General features: G+C 44.8%; 1 pseudogene; it reads right to left on the bottom strand.

Annotated features, from left to right (window-relative positions):
- Positions 1-1,142: 1,142 nt before the first annotated feature.
- Positions 1,143-2,469, bottom strand: LOC128566766 (protein IMPACT-like; annotated as a pseudogene).
- Positions 2,470-19,170: the final 16,701 nt, after the last annotated feature.

Genomic DNA, 19,170 nt, shown 5'->3' with positions numbered 1-19,170 from the left:
TGTTCCTTCCCCTTGGGAAGGGAAGTCCCGGCAAATCTGTGATCAACTTTTAATGACTGTTTGCAATCATATCTGAAAGGGGTAATCAATAACATTATTATATGTCAAAGGCAAATTTATTGTCTAAATGCCTAGGGGTAAGTTGCAGATGAAAAAAACAGAAAGCACTGATAAAAAGGAAGATTTGATAAGAACAGGGGAAAAGTCTGTTCTTTCGCCCGGCTTGGTGGCTCAGGCCTGGAAACCCAGCACTCTGAGAGGCCAAGGTGGGTAGATCACTTGAGCTCAGGAGTTCAAAACCAGCCTGAGCAAGACCCCATCTCTAAAAATAGCCAGGCATTGTGGTGGGGGCCTGTAGTCCCAGGACTTGGGAGGCTGAGCCAAAAGGATTGCCTGAGCTCACAAGTTTGAGGTTGCTGTGAGCTATGACACTACAGCACTCTAACCAGGGCAACAGAGTGAGGCTTTATCTCAAAAAAAAAAAAAAAAAAGAAAGAAAGAAAAAGAAAGAAGAAAAGTTTGCTCCTTCTTTCCACAAAGTCTTGAAATTGAGAAGGCTGGCTAGAGCATAGATGGGAAAGTGCATCACATTCATGTAACCTTACAACATACTCCTGGCCCAGTACCAGTGTTGTTCTGCCACCTCTATCCCATTCTAGAAATGTCCCATTAACCAGAGCATAGCTTCTAGCGTAACTCTAACTCCTCAATGAAGATCACAAGAAAGGTACTTACAGGCTTTTAAAAGAAAACAGAATATTACACAAACACATTACTGGGGTAGAAGGAGACTAGTGACACTCCATATTTATCGCTTTACACCACAAGAATTAAACAAAAAAAGGCAGAGACTTGAAAATCGCTTTTTGAAATTTCGCAATCACCAATCTGCAACAGAAACTGAAGCATAACACTTACACTAACAAATATGTTAGATGAATTATCACCTTAGCACATAACTGAAGATGGATACTCCCGGATTTTCACTTAACCCATTACTCAATGATGAACACTATAAAATGAAAGATGACATACTTATCAACTAAAATCACAAGAAGAAACTCTCCAAGATCAATCTCAATTGAGTTCCTGTTTCAGTAAGCCATAAAGAGCAGTAAAAGGCAATATTCGTTCAACAGTACAAGAATCTCGATGACAAGAAACCAGGTATTTATATTCCTCCAGAGACATTTCTTCCCCACCTAACAAAGGCACTTGACATGTACTGAAATGGACAGTTAATTCAGGTACTGCCCTGGGCAACTGTTACCTTCCTAAAATTAGATAAAGTGGTGATTAAATTCAAATTAGTTCTCCCAAATAAGCCTGAAACACACATGAATATATCATTAAGTTCTCGATTTTTGGCAGATGATACAACCAAAGAAGAAAAGATAATGTCGGCATCCACAGTGAATTGGCTGGCTTGAGCAGTCAAGGATACTCTCTCTGCACAATATATTCCTTGATGACTATGGAATGTGTATATAATTACAGGTTAATTAACCTTTCATATAGTTTCAGTTAATGTTCACTCCTCTTCTTGTCTTTTCTTACTTTCTTGTTCTTTCCCAAAGCTTTAGATGATTTCTCAGGTGAACTTGTGTAGTTCTTCTCCACTAGTATGTTTCTGGCACAGTTGTTAATATGTTTAAAGCTATCTGGTCCCAGCAGAATCCCTCCATACCAGCGTGATACTACCACCATGATGTTCCTCAAATTCAAAATCTCCGTAAGATGAAGAAGACGCCCACCAGCTGCTGTTTCCCCATCATCCTCACAGTCCTGCAAGAAGATCTGTTTATCCTCACAATATATTCTGTAGGCATAGATGTTGTGGGTGGCACTAGCTATTTTCTTATTCTCATACAATTTGGAAAGAAACATCTTCACCTGTTTGGGACAAACGACGGGAGCCAAGTGTGCCTGAAAAGTACTTCAGTCTGTAATAGGAATGCCGTGATCAATTGGAGGCAACTCTTCTATTTCTGTTTGGTTCTCACTGATATCAAAATCCAACGTTTAAACTGGATTTTCTGGCTGGCACGCTAAAATGAGATCATCTTCACATTCAACATCTTCCTCTACAGTTTTCTTCTTTACATCTGGGCCTGGTTCCGTCAGCTGAGATTTCTGTATTAAAACATCTCTTATCTTTTCCACCCACAGGTAAAGAATACTTTCACCAATATTTTGTATATATATTTCCTCAAGGCTATTTGATAAATTTGCATGTTCTTGCCCTTTAAGCCAAGGAGCATTCAATTGATAAATAGGTGGAGCTGTACCTGGGTATTCATTCGGTAGCATCACCTGCAAGCAAAGCGTCCATTTGGGATCATCTATATCATCACTAATTCTAATACAAAATATTTTGGCACAGTCATCAATGACACACCATTCCTCTCCATAAATGGCGGCCATTGCCTCATTCTGCCTCTGGTTGCTCCCTGCGTCTCCCTCAGCCATGTGGCCCCGGGAAGAGCCCTGTGGCCTCCGCCTGCCAGGTGCGGAGCGCGGGGGCAGGGCGATCCATATTAATCTTTTATCAGATATATGATTTGCAAAAATTTTCTCCTACTCTGCAGGTTGACTTTTCGCTCTGCTAAAGGCTTCCTTTGCTGCATAGACTTTTTTTTTTTTTTTTTTTTTTTGATAGAGAGTCTCAAGCTGTTACTCTGGGTAGAGAGCTATGGCATCATAGCTCACATCACAGCCCAATCTCCAACTCTTGGGCTCAAGTGATCTTCTTGCCTCAGTTTTTCTATTTTTAGTAGATATGGGGGTCTTAATTTTGCTCAGGTTGGTCTTGAACTCCTGAGCTCAAGCAATCCACCCACCTCAGCCTCCCAAGTTCTGGGATTACAGGTGTGAGCCACCATGCTGACCTTGGTGTAGATTTCTTTAATTTTATCTGGGGACTGTTGAACTCCCTAGATCTTCCATTTCTTTCTCCAAATTTGAGATTTTTTGGCCATTATTTCTTTGAATAAACTTTTTATCCCCTTCTCTCTCTTCTTCTGAGAATCTCATAAGGTAAATATGGGTTGATTAATTGGGTCCCTTACGTCCTTTATTCTCTCTTCACTCCTTTTATTCTTGTTTGTTTGTTTGTGTTTTTTTATTTTTTGAGACAGAGTCTCACTATGTCAACCTCAGTAGAGTGCCATGGTCTCAAACTCTTGGGTTTAACTGATTCTCTTGCCTCAGCCTCCTCAGTAGCTGGACTACAGGCACTGCCACAACACCTGGCTATTTTTTGGTTGCCATTGTCATTGTTGTTTAGCTGGCCTGAGTTGGGTTAACCCACCAGCCTCGGTGTATGTAGCTGGCACCATAACCACTGTGCTATGGCGCTGAGCCAAAATTATTACTTTGTTGATGGGTTGTTCTCATGACATCATTAAGCATCTTTATGATAGTTATTTTGAATTCTCTGTCAGGTAAATCACATAACTCCTTTTCATGAGAGTCAGTTTCTAGAGATTTATCTTGTTCTTTTGTTTCATATGTATTTCTTGTTTCTTCATTTTCCTGTCTCGTTTGTGTTGCTATCTTTCCTGTGGCTCAAAGGGGTAGGGCGCTGGCCCCATATGCCGGAGGTGGTGGGTTCAAACCCAGCCCCAGCCAAAAACTGCATTAAAAAAAAAAGAAAGAAAGAAAGAAACCCTTTATAAGTCTTCACAGAGTGGCCTCATCCAGGAGAAAACCCTTACAAGTCACCATGGCCAAAGATTCTAAGGGCCTCTGGAAACTTCATGGTAGTTCAAACCGCCATATGTCCTTATATAGTGTATTCTGAGTTCCGTAAGTGCTCCAAGACAGGTGAGGCAGAAGCCAGTTACCCAAGCAGCTCACAGAAAAGTTGGGATGTTAGATGTGTGATACAACTCTTTCCCTTCTCAAGGAAAAGGTAGGAATTAGGAGTTTCCTTCTGTTGTATAGGACTGTGCCAGGTAGGGATTATGGTGAGGGGTATCTTGAATTTTCTTACCAGCTTTAATGTGGCTGATTTTGCACTTGTCCAGGATACAGGAGCCTCTCGACTGGCTTCTGGATTTCTCAAATAGAATTTGTGCATTTATTTTGTTAAATTAGTGTGTATTAGTGTGTCCACAGGGGGAAGGGGGGTCCAAGGCTTTCTCTTCTTCCATTCTGCTGATATCACCTCTTGGATTACTTTTTTTTTTTTTTTTAAAGACAGGCTCTTACTCTGTCACCCAGGCTGGAGTACGGTGGTGTCATCATAGCTCACTGTAACCCCAAACTCCTGAGACAATCTTCCTGCCTTAGGCTCTTGAATGCTAGAACTAAACTGTTTCCAACTATTAAAAAAAAAAAAAATTGTAGAGACAGAGTTTCTCTATATTACCCAGGCTGGTCTCAAACTCATGGCATCAAGTGATCCTCTCACCTCAGCCTTCCAAGGCATGAACCACTATGCCTGGTTTTCTTTGATGATTTTTTTTTCTTTTGGAGACAGAGTCTCACTTGTCACCCTGGGTAGAGTGGTGTGGCATCATAGCTCATAGAAACTTCAAACTCTTGGGCTTAGCCATTCTCTTGCCTCAACCTCCCAAGTAGCTGGGACTATAGGCACCCACCACAACACCTGGCCATTTTTAGAGGCAGGGCCTCTCTCTGACTCAGACTTGTCTCAAACCTGTGAGCTCAAGCAATCCACCCACCTTGGCCTCCCAGAGGCATGAGCCACTTCGCCAGGCCTCTAGTGAATTTTAATGGCAAAGGAATTACATTTGATATACTGACTTGTAAAAATGGAGTTAGACCTGATTTGAAACCTGATTCTACTACTTACTAGCTATGATACTTTAGACAGATTAAAGTATCTGAGACTCATTTTCCTCATTGTCAAATAGAGTTTGTTTTTGTTTTGTTTTTTTTGGTTTTGAGACAGAGTATCACTTTGTCCATGGTAGAGTGCCGTGGCGTCACAGCTCACAGCATCCTCAAACTCTTGGGCTTAAGAGATTCTCTTGCCTCAGCCTCCCAAGTAGCTGGGACTACAGGTGTCTACCACAGTGCCTGTCTATTTTTTGGTTGTTGTTGTCATTGTTGTTTAGCAGACCCTGGCTGGGTTCGAACTCACCAGCTCCAGTGCATGTGGCCAGTGTCCTAACCATTGAGCTACAGGCACCAAGCCCTCAAATTCATTCTTATTTTTTTATCTTATTATGTTACTGTATGAAATTTTTTCTTAATTTCATTTTCAGATTTTCTCTGGTTTAAATGCGGTTTGTCTCCACAAGAACTCAGGTTGACATTTGACTCCCAATGAGGCCGTGTTGGAGGTGAGGCTAGTGGGAGGAGTTTGGGTCAGGGGGCAGAGCCCTCGTGAATAGGTTAATGCCATTTCCTGGGGATGAGTGAATTCTTGGTCTTATAGGAATGGATTAGTTCCCATAGGAATTGTTGTTATAAATGAGGTTCCCTGTCCTGTTTGGTCCCTTATTCACTACTTGCTTCTCCTTTGTTGACTTTCTGCCATGTTACTGCACAGCATGAAACCCCAGGCTAGAAGCCTGCACCATTCCCTTAAACTTTCTAGCCTTTCAGAAATGTGAGCTAAATAAACTACTTTCCTTTACAAATTACCCAGTCTCAGGTATTCTTTTTTTTTTTTTTTTTGTAGAGACAGAGTCTCACTTTACTGTCCTTGGTAGAGTGCCATGACGTCACAGGACTCACAGCAACCTCCAGCTCTTGGGCTTCCACGATTCTCCTGCCTCAGCCTCCCAAGCAGCTGGGAATACAGGTGCCCGCCACAACGCCCAGCTATTTTTTGGTTGCAGTTTGGCCGGGGCTGTGTTTGAACCTCGGTACATGGGGCTGGCGCCCTACTCACTGAGCCATGGGCGCTGGCCCAGGTATTCTTTTATAGCAACCACAAAATTGCATAAGACAAGATTGTTCACCGCTAGGGTAGAAGTAACAATAGATTTGTCCTGCTCTTACATCTTATTTTTGTGTGTGTGTGTGTGCGTGACAAAGTCTCACTAGTTACCTGTGGTACAGTGCCATGGCGTACAGCTCACAGCAACCTCCAACTCTTAGGCTTGAGCGATTCTCTTGCCTCAGACTCCCAAGTAGCTGACACTACAGGTACGCACCACAACACCCGGCTACTTTTTTTTTTTTTTTGCAGTTTTTGACTGGGGCTGGGTTTGAACCCACCACTTCCGGCATATGGGGCCAGCGCCCTACTCCTTTGAGCCATAGGCACCACAATCCAGCTATTTTTTTTTGTAGTTGTCATTGTAGTTTAGCAGGCCTGGGCCAAGTTCAAATCCACCAGCCTGGGTATATGTGGCCAGGGCCCCAACCATTGAGCTACAGGCACTGAGCCATTGCTCTTACATCTTACTACTTTACTGACCTCAAAAATTAAGTCTTGGATTGGCGCTCGTAGCTCAAGTGGTTAGGGTGCTGGCCACATGCACCGGAGCTGGCGGATTGAACCCAGCCTGGGCGTGCTAAACAGCAATGACAACAACAACAACAACAAAAATAGCCGGGCTTTGTGGTGGGTGCCTATAGTCCCAGCTACTTGGGAGGCTGAGGCAAGAGAATCGCTTGAGCCCAAGAGTTGGAGGTTGCTGTGACTGTGATGCCACAGTACTCTACTGAGGGCGACAGAGTGAGACTCTGTCTCAAAAAAAAAAAAAAAATCCTCACAATTGTGTGTGTATTTTAGGTTGTCTGCATGTAAGCTCATGTCATCTGCAAATAAATATAATTCAACTTCTTCCTTTTAAATGTGGTACCTTTTTAAAATGTCCTTGTTTTTAGAGACAAATACAGAAGCATTTATAGCAAAAAGGATGTCTGAGATTTGCTTTAGAATGACAGAGAGGCAGGTAAGAGGTGTAGATGAAACAAGACATGCCAAGAGTTGCTCATTGTTGAAGCTGGGGGATGGGTACATAGGGGTTCATTATACTAATCTCTTTACTTTTTGTGAAGGTTTTTAATTTTTCACTAAAAACAAAATGAATGCGCCTGGAGTCATCACAGTCCAGTCTCTCAGTATCTCTGGGATGAGCGATTAAGGAATCTGCTTTTTTTTTTTTCTCGTAGAGACAGAGTCTCACTTTACTGCCCTCGGTAGAGTGCCGTGGCATCACACGGCTCACAGCAACCTCCAGCTCTTGGGCTTACGTGATTCTCTTGCCTCAGCCTCCCGAGCAGCTGGGACTACAGGCGCCCGCCACGACACCCGGCTATTTTTTTGTTGCAGTTTGGCTGGGGCTGGGTTTGAACTCACCACCCTCGGCATATGGGGCCGGCGCCCTACTCACTGAGCCACAGGTGCCGCCTAGGAATCTGCTTTTTTAACAAGCTCTCCAGACCATCCCTATAGACAAAACTGTTTGAAGATTCCTGCCCCAGTCTGTAAACTGAAAATGAACAGAGCTTCTCTTATTGTGGCCTGGGATACACTCCAGGTTTTCATAACCCTGGTGCTTTGGCAAACCAACACCCGGGTTCAAGAAGCCATGATGAAGGATGCCCCTTTTTCTTCACAAAAACCTGTGATTTAGCACAGTGTTATTTATATTTTGACTAATTGTATATTTTGTTTGCTTGGAAATGCTAAATTTCATTAATTTACCATTCAGTCAGAGCACTTTCACCATAAAACGGGTATGAGGCCAAGCAAAAATGGTTGAATCCAAGTTTTAAAACAAATATTCCACTTGTTCGGGCAGCGCCTGTGGCTCAGTGAGCAGGGCGCCGGCCCCATATACCGAGGGTGGCGGGTTCAAACCCGGCCCAGGCCAAACTGCAACCAAAAAATAGCCGGGCGTTGTGGCGGGCGCCTGTAGTCCCAGCTACTTGGGAGGCTGAGGCAGGAGAATCGCCTAAGCCCAGGAGTTGAAGGTTACTGTGAGCTGTGTGACGCCACGGCACTCTACCAAGGGCGATAAAGTGAAACTCTGTCTCTACAAAAAAAAAAAAAAAATTCCACTTGTTCATAACTTCTTTCTTGTCACTATCAAGTACCACAAGTTTAAGAGTACATTGTTGGGCTTGGTGCCTGTAGTTCAGCGGTTAGGGAACCGGCCACATACACTGGGCTGGTGGGTTCGAACCAGGCCAGGGCCTGCTAAATAACAATGACAACTGCAACCAAAAAATAGGTGGGCGTTGTGGCGGGTGCCTGCATTCCCAGTTGGGAGGCTTAGGCAAGACAATTGCTCAAGCCCAAGAGTTTGAGGCTGCTATGAGCTGTAATGCCACAGCAGTCTACCGAGGTGACATAGTGAGATTGTATCTCTTAAAAAAAAAAGATGGCTCGGCACCTGTGGCTCAAGCAGCTAAGGTGCCAGCCACATACACCTGAGCTGGTGGGTTTGAATCCAGCCCAGGGCCTGCCAAACAACAATAATGGCTGCAACCAAAAAATAGCCGGGTGTTGTGGCAGGCGCCTGTAGTCCCAGGAACTTGGGAGGCGGAGGCAGGAACTCACTTAAGCCCAGGAGTTGGAGGTTGTGTGAGCTGTGATGCCACAGCACTCTACCCAGGGTGACAGCTTGAGGCTCTGTCTCAAAAAAAAAAAAGAAGAAGAAGAAGAGTACGTTGTTGGCCAGAGGTGGTGACTCATGCCTGTAATCCTAGCACTCTGGGAGGCTGAGGCAGGTGGATTACTTGAGCTCACAAGTTCAAAGCAGACTGAGCAAAAGTAGAGACCCTGTCTCTACTAAAAATAGAAAAACGGAGGCAAAAGGATCACTTGAGGCCAAGTTGGAGGTTGCTGTGAACTATGACACCATTGGCATTCTACCCAGGGTGACATCTTGAGACTCTGTCTCAAAAAAAGAGTATATTGTCTTCAAACCAAACATCAATTAACATGCAGAGAGTCATAGAAATGGACTTTTATTTCTTACAAATAACAATTCAATAAAAGCAAAGTTTTTTTTTTTTTCAGAATACAATAAGAAAAAATATTTAGTTCTGCCTTCCAGATTTTGGGGGTGAAATTATAGCTCCTTGAGCCCAATTTTTGGGTGCTATTTTAAAATCACATTTCCAAGCCCAGAGACCTGTGGCTAACCATGTAGGCTGCTCCCCTCAGGGCTGCTCCCGAAAGGAAACCTGTGTCCCTCATTTGTGTTTTCTCCACAGCGGCCCCATTTGAATTTCAGATTCCAGCTGAGCCCTGAATTTCTGTATGATACCCTCTGAGCACTTCAGCTTTTGCTTTGTTAGGGTATTACTTTGAGCTTCTTGTTATGCTGCTCTATAAAAGGCTTCCTGTCATTATTTCCCTTCTACTTGGGGCTCCCTCCATCAGTCTATCCTATTCATTCTCTTCACTGTTCTGAGCACAAAAGTGCTCAATCGGTGCTGCTGGCTGACACCCATCCTAGCCAATCTTATTAAATAGCACATCTACAGAAACTAAGTATTGTACTAGTAGAGGATTTTGGGCCTTTTAGAAAAGATAGTTAACTATGTGCCACAGAGGGCAGGATAGTTTCCATTCAGTGGCTGTCTTTTTTTAGAGACAGAGTTTTTTTTATCGCCCTCGGTAGAGTGCTATGGTGTCACAACTCACAACAACGTCCAACTCCTGGGCTTAGGCGATTCTCTTGCCTCAGCCTCCCAAGTAGCTGGTCAGTGGCTGTCTTACTGCCCATGCATTGCCCAGATTTATGCTTAGCATTTAGCATGGAGCCACGAACACAACTTTAAATATGAAATTCATTTTCGACTGAGCAGACAAGCACTTGTTTTTCACACAAGCGAAAACTCGTATGTAAGTGTTTTGTCAGTTGTGCTTTTTGGTAAAATTTGCATGTAATGACTTCATTGCAAATTAACATCCAACATTGCCCGGGAATTTTCAGTGCTAAGCCCCTCAGACTGGCATTTGTCCTGAGTCAGCCCATTTGGCATTGCGATAGTGCCCATTAGATAGGAGAATTGTTTCCTGGAAGTGAAAGAGCAAATTCCTCCAACTATTCCCTGTGGTGTGATGAATTGCTTCTCTTAAGAAAGGAATGGAAATCATTCGACCATTTCTCTTCACACATAGTCTCAATTTCCTGCATTCTGAGAGTTTTTCAGTGACACATTCTGTTGGGTGTGTGAACTGACCGAACAGGGTGTTGCCTCACTGAGCATGCTTCCCAGAGCTGCCCGTCTAAATGACTCTCACCTCTGATTTTCTGATGAGAGTGAGGCCCTCGTGTCTGTGTATTTGTGCATGTAGTGTCTGTGTGCATATATGTGTGTGTAGGCTTTCTTTTGGGGGGGATAGAGTCTCATTTTGTTGCCCTCGGTAGAGTGCTGTGGCATCATAGTTCACAGCAACCTCAGACTCTTGGGCTCAAATGATTCTCTTGCCTCAGCCTCCCAAATAGCTGGGACTACAGGCACTGACCACAACACCCAGCTATTTTTTTAGAGGCAGGGTGGGGGGTGGGGGGGTCTCACTCTAGCTCAGGCTGGTCTCGAACTTGTGAACTTAGGTGATCTGCCTGCCTCCGCCTCCCAGAGTGGTGGGATTACAGGTGTAAGCCACCTCACCAGGCCTGAAGCTTTTCTTGACATGATTTTGATCAACTCAGATAATTACGTGATGAATGTAAAAACATGCCACCAGGGTGGCTACCTGTGGCTCAGTGGGTAGGGTGCCAGCCCCATATGCCGAAGGTGACAGGTTCCAACCCAGCCCCGGCCAAACTGCAACAACTACAAAAAAAATACCAACAATAAGGGTAAAGTGATGACATAATAGTATGTGATGTCAACAAGTTCAAAGTTATCTTCTGTGTATTTCCAGTCTTACCTGTAAATCCTGTTCCTTCTTTTTGAACAATAGTGTTAAAGAAAAACTAGGATTAGGGCAGCTCCTGTGGCTCAAGGGGATAGGGCGCTGGTCCCATATGCCAGAGGTGGTGGGTTCAAACCCAGCCCTGGCCAAAAACCACCAAAACAAAAGAACAAAAAAAAAAAAAAAGAAAGAAAAACTAGGATTATTCCTGAACCAGAACATGGAATCTCAGAGATCCCCATAACACATGGCCCTGCTCGCGACAAACAAAATACTTGTCAGGCCTTAAAATGGCTTAGAATTAATTCCACAGTTGGCAGTTATGATGTTCCACTTGTGGTGTTCCTAACTAAGGTTAGGGAAATTCCATTCAAAGTCCCCAAATTCTTTTAGATTTTTGGCATGTACAGCATGTAGAATTTAATATAGCTGAATAGTTTTATTTTTAAAAAAGCTATTCAATACCAACAGGATGTTTGTTACAATTGTGCCTTATTTAAAATCACTGTAAGTTCCTTTTATGGATGTTCTGTTCATAATTCTTAAGAAACACAGCTATCAGCTATAATTGGCAGCATATGGTGCCATTACTGTCTGTAGAAATTAATTTCCCTTCCCCAAATTGATGTTAGTAATTTGATTCATTAGATTGAGAATTTGTGGAAAGATAATTGGCTTTATCCACCCTTCTAGAAAATTCTTTTCACCCTGTTTCAATTTGGTAAGCTCCAGCTTTTCTCAATTTTTCCTTGGATAAAAAAAGTCTATTTATTCAACACTATCATCCACCACCTGCCATGGATGTCACACACATTATCTCCTTTGGTCCTCATATCACTATGAAACAGATAGAATCTCTGATTTGCAAATGAGAAAACCAAGCCTACGGAAAGTTTTAAGAAACTGGGTCAGGTTGCCACAACTGACCAGATATGCTGGCTTCAAAGTGGGGTCTTTCCCAGACACTGGGCTGCCTCCTGGACCAGAGGTCATATGCTTTGCTGTCCCAGATCAGGAAAAGGTTCCTGGAGAAGGTGACAGGATGGGGGGTATTAAGAGCAAAGGGAATTTTAGAGAAATGAGTGGGAAAAGTATTAAGGATCCAAACCACGTGGAAAACAAGTAGAAGCACAACACATACAGGATTCCTGGCCGCTTGATGTAATGACAAATTCGTGGTACTTGTCAGATGGTCCCTTACAAAGCAGTTAATTGCGGTTGTTCTATCACATTTATTGATCACTTCCTACTTGCCTTTTGTTCTAAGTGCAGAGGATGGAACCAAGACTAAAATAGAGCGCCTTGCCATACGGTGTTGCCAAGAGTGAGGTAAGGCTTCTCCCACCTTCACTTATTAATTCATTTAGACTCCTTTTTCCAGGAACCTCAAAGGAGCATCCAGGGGAGATGCCCTGAGAAGAGCCTGGGAGCAGATTCCAGAGGGTTGAGGCTCCTGCGTGTGGGCACCTACTCTCACCCAGCAGTCCACTGGGTGTCCATCTCCATCCTGGGTTCAAGGTGGGCTGGTGGAGTAGGTGGGCCGTCAGAGGTCCAGGGAAGTTGCTGGGAAAAAAACATTTACATTTGTACAGCTTCATGGTCTCAAGTTCCTCTGATGTCTCATTTGTCCATTCCCTCTGCTGAGCGTCCACATGGCCCCAGTCCTAGTGCCTTCAGCTTCCCAGCAACACTCACACCTGCACCTGCCAGGATCAGTGCCCACAGACACACCCACTTGTCAGAGAGCTCTTCAAAGGAGAGGGAAGCTGGCTCCACCCCAGACCAGGATGTAGGAGGTGCTGAGTCAGGTTTGGGGGGGAGGGGAGAGCTGTGTCTTAAACCAAGGAACTCAGAAGGGCTGGCCAAAGAAAGCTCCAAGGGCCTTCAGGAGGGAAGGTAGGCCAAATGGCATGACTGGAGGGCAGGTGGACAGGTGACTCTGGTATTTAACAGCTGAGAGGTTCCATCTTTCACCCTTCAGTCTGGCTGGCCTTCAGATAACAGCTTCATCACCCAAGAGGGCATAGTGAACCACCAGGTAGCCCTGAATTTGGTTTCCACGTGTGTCTTGTTTCACCATGGTATTTTCACAAGAAATTGGATTTCCAAACTTTTTGTACCCAAATCTTTTTTTTTTTTTTTTGAGACAGAGTCTTAAACTGTCGCCCTGGGTAGAGTGCCATGGCATCACAGCTCACAGCAACCTCCAACTCTCCAATTCTCTTGCCTCAGCCTCCCAAGTAGGTGGGACTACAGGTGCCTGCCACAACACCCGGCCATTTTTTGGTTGCAGTTGTCATTGTTATTTGGCAGGCCTGGGCTGGATTCAAACCCACCAGCTCTGGTGTATGTGGCTGAAGCCCTAAGTCACTTGGGCTACAAGCACCGAGCCTTCGTACCCAGATCTAAATAAGAGTTTGTATTACTAGGCTGGTTATTGTCGGTATATATGGGCATGCTGAGCTGTGTGGTGATAGGGAGAAAGGGGTGCCAGAAAGCAGGAGTCCTTGCTGTATCCTCCCTAATCCCTCCCCTGGCTCCACCAATGCCAAGTTTTCTTGAACTTGCTTCTCAACAGCTCTCCCATCTACCCAGTTTTTCTATGCTCACCACCAGGGTTCTATAACAAGGCTTGCTAAATTTTTCCCATAAAGGGCAGATAGCAAATAATTTCACTTTGCAGTCCAACTATCCTACTCTGTTGTAGGGAGAAAGCAGCCATAGGTGATATGTAAATGAATGAGTGTAGATGTGTTCCAATAAAGCTTTCTTCATAAAACACTGAAATGTGGATTGCATGTAACTTTTCATGAGTCCTAAAATATTATTTTTAGTTTAGTTTTTTTTTTTTTTTTTTTTGAGACAGAGTCTCACTCTGTCGCCTGAGCTAGAGTGTCATGGCATCATAGCTTACAGCAACTTCAAACTCCTGGGTTCAAACGATTCTCCTGCCTCAGCTTCCCAAGTAGCTGCGACTACAGGGGCCCATCACAACGCTGGCTAATTTTTCTAGTAGAGACAGGGTCACAGTCTTGTTCAGGCTGGTCTGGAACACCTAGCTCAAGGAATCCACAGGCCTTGGCCTCCCAAAGTGCTGAGATCACGGGCATGCACCTCTATAGCTACCCAGCCTATTCTTTAGATCTTTTCTCCCAATGACTTAAAAATGTAAACACTATTCTTAGCCTACTGGGCCAAAGTTTGCTGAACCCTCATTATGGGGTGAGTTGTGCTCTTCCAAAATTCATATGCTGGAGTTCTAATCCTCAGTACCTCAGAATGTGACTTTATTTGGAGATAGGGTCTTAGAAGTAACTGATGTAAAATGAGGTTATTAGGGCGGAGCCTAATACTGGTGGCCCGATTAAAAGAAGAAATTTGGACACAGACACATACAGAAGGAAATGATGCTAAGAAATGCAGGGTGAAGATGGCCACCCACAAGCCCAGGGACACCTGAGGCAACATGGAAGCCTGAAGCCGGGAGAGAGGGCTGGAGCAGAAGATCCCTCATTGTCTCAGAGAAACCAACCTAGGTATCAGTTTCGAATTTCTGGTTTCCACAAGTGCCAGGGAGAATAAATCTCTGTTGTTCAGGCCCCAGATGGTAGTATTTTGTCAGGTAGCCCTAGCTGACTCACACAGCCCTGCCATCTCATCTCGCACCTCCATTGCCTCTCACCTCCATGCTGTGGCACCTGACTGCTCTTCCCTATCAGCCCTGGCTGTCCCCACCCGATGGCCAGAGTGCTCTTTATAGCATCACAACAAGCCCCAGCACAGGCCTTTCCAGTGACTTCCATTGTTCTTATGTAGCTGATGTAGATGATGAGGATGATAGCTCACATCTTTACCCTTCCCTCAAGGCCTGGCCCTGCAGCCCTCACTTCTTCTCTGAGCCTTCTAGCCTCTGGGGCCTGCTCAGCCTGGGTCGCTCCCTCCTGCCACCTGTACTCCCACACCTGTGGGATGATGCTGCCTTCATGGGCATTTCCTCTGTAAAAATGGAAATGAAAATTTCCACTGTGGGTGGAGCCTCTGGCTCAAGCAGCTGAGGCACCAGTCACATACACCTGAGCTGGCGAATTCAAATCCAGCCTGGGCCCACCGAACAACAACGATGGCTGCAACCAAAAAATAGCCAGGCTTTGTGGCAGGCGCCTGTAATCCCAGCTAATTGGGAGGCAGGAGAATTGCTTGAGCCCAGGAGTTGGAGGTTGCTGTGAGCTGTGATGCCACAGCACTCTACCCAGGGCGATAGCCTGAGGCTCTGTCTCAAAAAAAAAAAAAGAAAAGAAAAGAAAAGAAAATTTCCACTGTGGGTAAAGGTAAATGTAATCCAGACTCAATTTATCATTATATAGCCATTATTACTTTGTTCATTTTCTTCTTCTGATTTTGAAACAAATGAACTTAAAACATTTCTGTGGGCCCCTATAAGCAACCCCAGCCCCAGGCACTGGCCTGATTGGGGAAGCCAGCCCTGGCTGAGGTCCTGCAGATGCAGGTGATGGGTGATTCGAGGGAGGTACGGGTCACCAGCTTCTCCTTCAGTCTGTCTAACAAAACCTACAACCCAGGTGAAAATGGCACTGCTAGCTCTGTGAAAGCAGCTTGGGACAAGTCCCCATCAGACTGTGGCCCTAAATCACTCCTGTCAGTGCCACTAGGAAGGGTTTGGTTTGTATTTTTTTTTTTTTTTTTTTTTTTTGCAAAAAAAAAAAGGGACTGCATAGCAAGAGCAGACTAGCTAAAATGTTCACACCACATCTGGGCAAGATGATGCAGGCTCCTGCTCAGCCTCTCCCTTCTCTGAAAATCCCCAAGCTGCCCCTGCCTGGAATGCCACCCACCCCCACCCTTTGCAGAAATGCCAGTGCTGACCATCACATCTCCTGGCACCCTAACTCAGTGGGTATCTCTGGTAGGGAATCAGAGTGTGAAGCACTTTGTGCTGTTTCTAACCACATTTGTTTCTGCCATTATTTTATTTATGTCCATCTTCTGTAAACTATTAGTTCTAAGACAACAGGGTCACCTCTGCATTTGCCCATGACTGTGGTCACAATGCCTAGCGCATTGCCTGGAACTCAGTATATATGTAGTAAACGAATGAATGAAAAAATACTTGGCTCACGCCTGTAATCCCAGCACTCTGGGAGGCCGAGGTGGGTGGATTGCCTGAGCTCATAGGTTCGAGGCCAGCCTGAGCAAGAGAGAGACCCTCATCTCTAAAAATAGCAGGTCGTTTTGGCAGGTGCCAGTATTCCCAGCTACTCAGGAGGCTGACACACGAGAATTGCTTGAGCCCAAGAGTTTGGGGTTGCTGTGATATCACGGCGCTCTAGCAAGGGTGACAAAGTGAGATTCTGTCTCAAAAAAAAGATAAGAAAAAATACTTATCATTCCTGAAATTCCACCTGAAGAAATTTAGTCCTTTGAATTTTTTTTTTTTTGGAGACAGAGCCTTAAGCTGTCGCCCTGGGTAGAGTGCTGTGGCATAACAACTTATAGCAACCTCCAACTCCTGGACTCAAGCAAGTCTCCTGCCTCCGCCTCCCAAGTAGCTGGGATTACAGGCGCCCGCCACAGCACCCGGCTATTTTGGGGTTGCAGCCATCATTGTTGTTTGGCAGGCCCAGGCTGGATTCGACCCTACCAGCTCAGGTGTATGTGGCTGGCACCTTAGCCATTTGAGCCACAGGCGCCTTGCCTAGTCCTTTGAATCTTAAAAGCTTGACATTTCTTCTGGTTCCCTATAAAATACAAATATCCAGTGGTTATTATTAACAGAGAAAATGTAATCCAGAATAAGGTGGAGAGGTAGAAGGAAGGAGGGCTCAGACATTGTTTCATTAGGTGACCATACTGAGGACTAGCCTTGTACTTGAGGGTATTTATGCCCTATGAAAATGCTGCTAGGATGCCAAGGATATCTGCAAAGTCCCTGCTCTGGCCTGGCACACCTGTAATCCCAGTACTTTGGGAGGCCAATGTGGGAGGATCACTTGAGGCCAAGAGTTCAAGACAAACCTGGGCAACATAGCAAGACCCCATTTCTAAAAAAAGAAAGAAAGAAAGAAAGAAAAATGTGGCACCTGTGGCTCAGTGGATAGGGTGCCGGCACCATATACCTATGGTAGAGGGTTCAAAACCGACCCCGGCCAGCTAAAACAGCAATAACAACTGCAACAAAAATAAGCTGAGCGTTGCGGCAGGCGCCTGTAGTCCCAGCTACTTGGGAGGCTGAGGCAAGAGAATCACTTAAGCCCAAGAGTTGGAGGTTGCTGTGAGCTATGACGCCACAGCACTCTACCAAGAGAGACAAAGTAGGCAGCGCCTGTGGCTCAGTGAGTAGGGCACCGGCCCCATATGCCGAGGGTGGCGGGTTCAAACCCAGCCCCGGCCAAACTGCAACAAAAAAATAGCCGGGCGTTGTGGCGGGCGCCTGTAGTCCCAGCTGCTTGAGAGGCTGAGGCAAGAGAATTGCATAAGCCCCCCAAGAGTTAGAGGTTGCTGTGAGCTGTGTGATGTCATGGCACTCTACCCGAGGGCGGTACAGTGAGACTCTGTCTCTACAAAAAAAAAAAAAAGAGAGAGACAAAGTGAGACTCTGTCAAAAGAAAGAAAGAAAAAAAGAAAGAGAGAGAGAGAGAGAGAAAGGAAGGAAGGAAGGAAGGAAGGAAGGAAGGAAGGGGAAGGAAGGAAGGAAGGAAGGAAGGAAGGAAGGAAGGAAGGAAGGAAGGAAGGAAGGAAGGAAGGAAGGAAGGAAGGAAGGAAGGAAGGAAGGAAGGAAGGAAGGAAGGAAGGAAGGAAGGAAGGAAGGAAGGAAGGAAGGAAGGAAGGAAGGAAGGAAGGAAGGAAGGAAGGAAGGAAGGAAGGAAGGAAGGAAGGAAGGAAGGAAGGAAGGAAGGAAGGAAGGAAGGAAGGAAGGAAGGAAGGAAGGAAGGAAGGAAGGAAGGAAGGAAGGAAGGAAGGAAGGAAGGAAGGAAGGAAGGAAGGAAGGAAGGAAGGAAGGAAGGAAGGAAGGAAGGAAAAGAAGCAAAGAAAAGAAAAATTAGCCTGGCATGTCCCTGTCTTACAGGGACAGAAGTTCCACAGAGCTACTGGGAGTACAGATGAAAGCAATGAGGTTGTTGGCTGAGGTCTTCAAGGGCAGCTTCTCAGAAATGCTGAAGGAGGACCAGGCCACCAGGTCCTGCCATAACAAATACAGTGGCCCTCTGTTCCCTTCATGGGATATGTTCTGAAACCCCCTAATGCAGTGGTTCTCAACCTTTCTAATGCCTCCTAATGCCGCAACCCTTTAATACAGTTCCTCATGTTGTGGTAACCCCCAACCATAAAATTATTTTCATTGCTACTTCATAACTGTAATTTTGCTACTGTTATAAATTGTAATGTAAATATCTGATATACAGGATGTATTTTCATTGTTACAAGAGGTCACGACCCACAGGTTGAGAACTACTGCCCTTGTGGGTGCCTGAACCTGCAGATAGTAAAACCCTATATATACTATACTGTTTATTCCTATTCACACTTGCCAATGATGAAGTTTAATTTATAAATGAGGCACAGTAAGAGATTAACAACAATAACTAATAACAAAATAGAACAATTATAACAATATACTAATAAAAGTTGTGTGACTGTAGACCAGGCGTCCTCAAACTGCGGCCCACAGGCCACATGAAGTGGTGTGAATTGTATTTGTTCCCGTTTTGTTTTTTACTTCAAAATAAGATATGTGCAGTGTGCATAGGAACTTGTTCTTTTTTTTTTTTAAACTATAGTCCGGCCCTCGAACGGTCTGAGGGACAGTGAATTTGCCCCCTGTTTAAAAAGTTTGAGGACGCTTGCTATAGACTTTCTCTCAAAATCTCTTATTGTTTCGTAACCTATTTTTGGACCTTTCTTAAGGATGGATAACTGAAACTGAAAAGTGAAACCGTGGGTGGGGTGAGGGATTACCATACCATGAATTTAGTGGCCTAAAGCAACATGATTTAATCATCTTATAGTCCTGGAGGTCAGGAGTCCAACTCGGATCTTGCTAGGCTAAAAACAAAGAGTTGAAAGAGCTGCATTCCTTTCTGGATGCTTGGAGAGGAAGGGTTCTGTTCTTGCTCACTTGGGTTCTTGGCCTCACTGGGTTCTTTGTGGTTGTAGAACCAAGATCTCTGTTTTCTTGTTGGCTGTACTATTTCCAGCTTCTGGAGGCCACTGAATGATTTTGTCTCCTTTTTTTTTTAATTTCTTTTCGGGGCTGGGTTGGAACCCACCACCTCCAGTATATGGGGCCGGTGCCCCACTCCTTGAACCACAGGTGCCACCCTTGTCTCCATCTTTAAACCAGCGGTGGG

The sequence above is a fragment of the Nycticebus coucang genome, chromosome 15 (assembly GCF_027406575.1).
Source record: "Nycticebus coucang isolate mNycCou1 chromosome 15, mNycCou1.pri, whole genome shotgun sequence".
NCBI lineage: Eukaryota > Metazoa > Chordata > Mammalia > Primates > Lorisidae > Nycticebus > Nycticebus coucang.
This window is presented reverse-complemented; position numbering and strand designations above follow the sequence as displayed.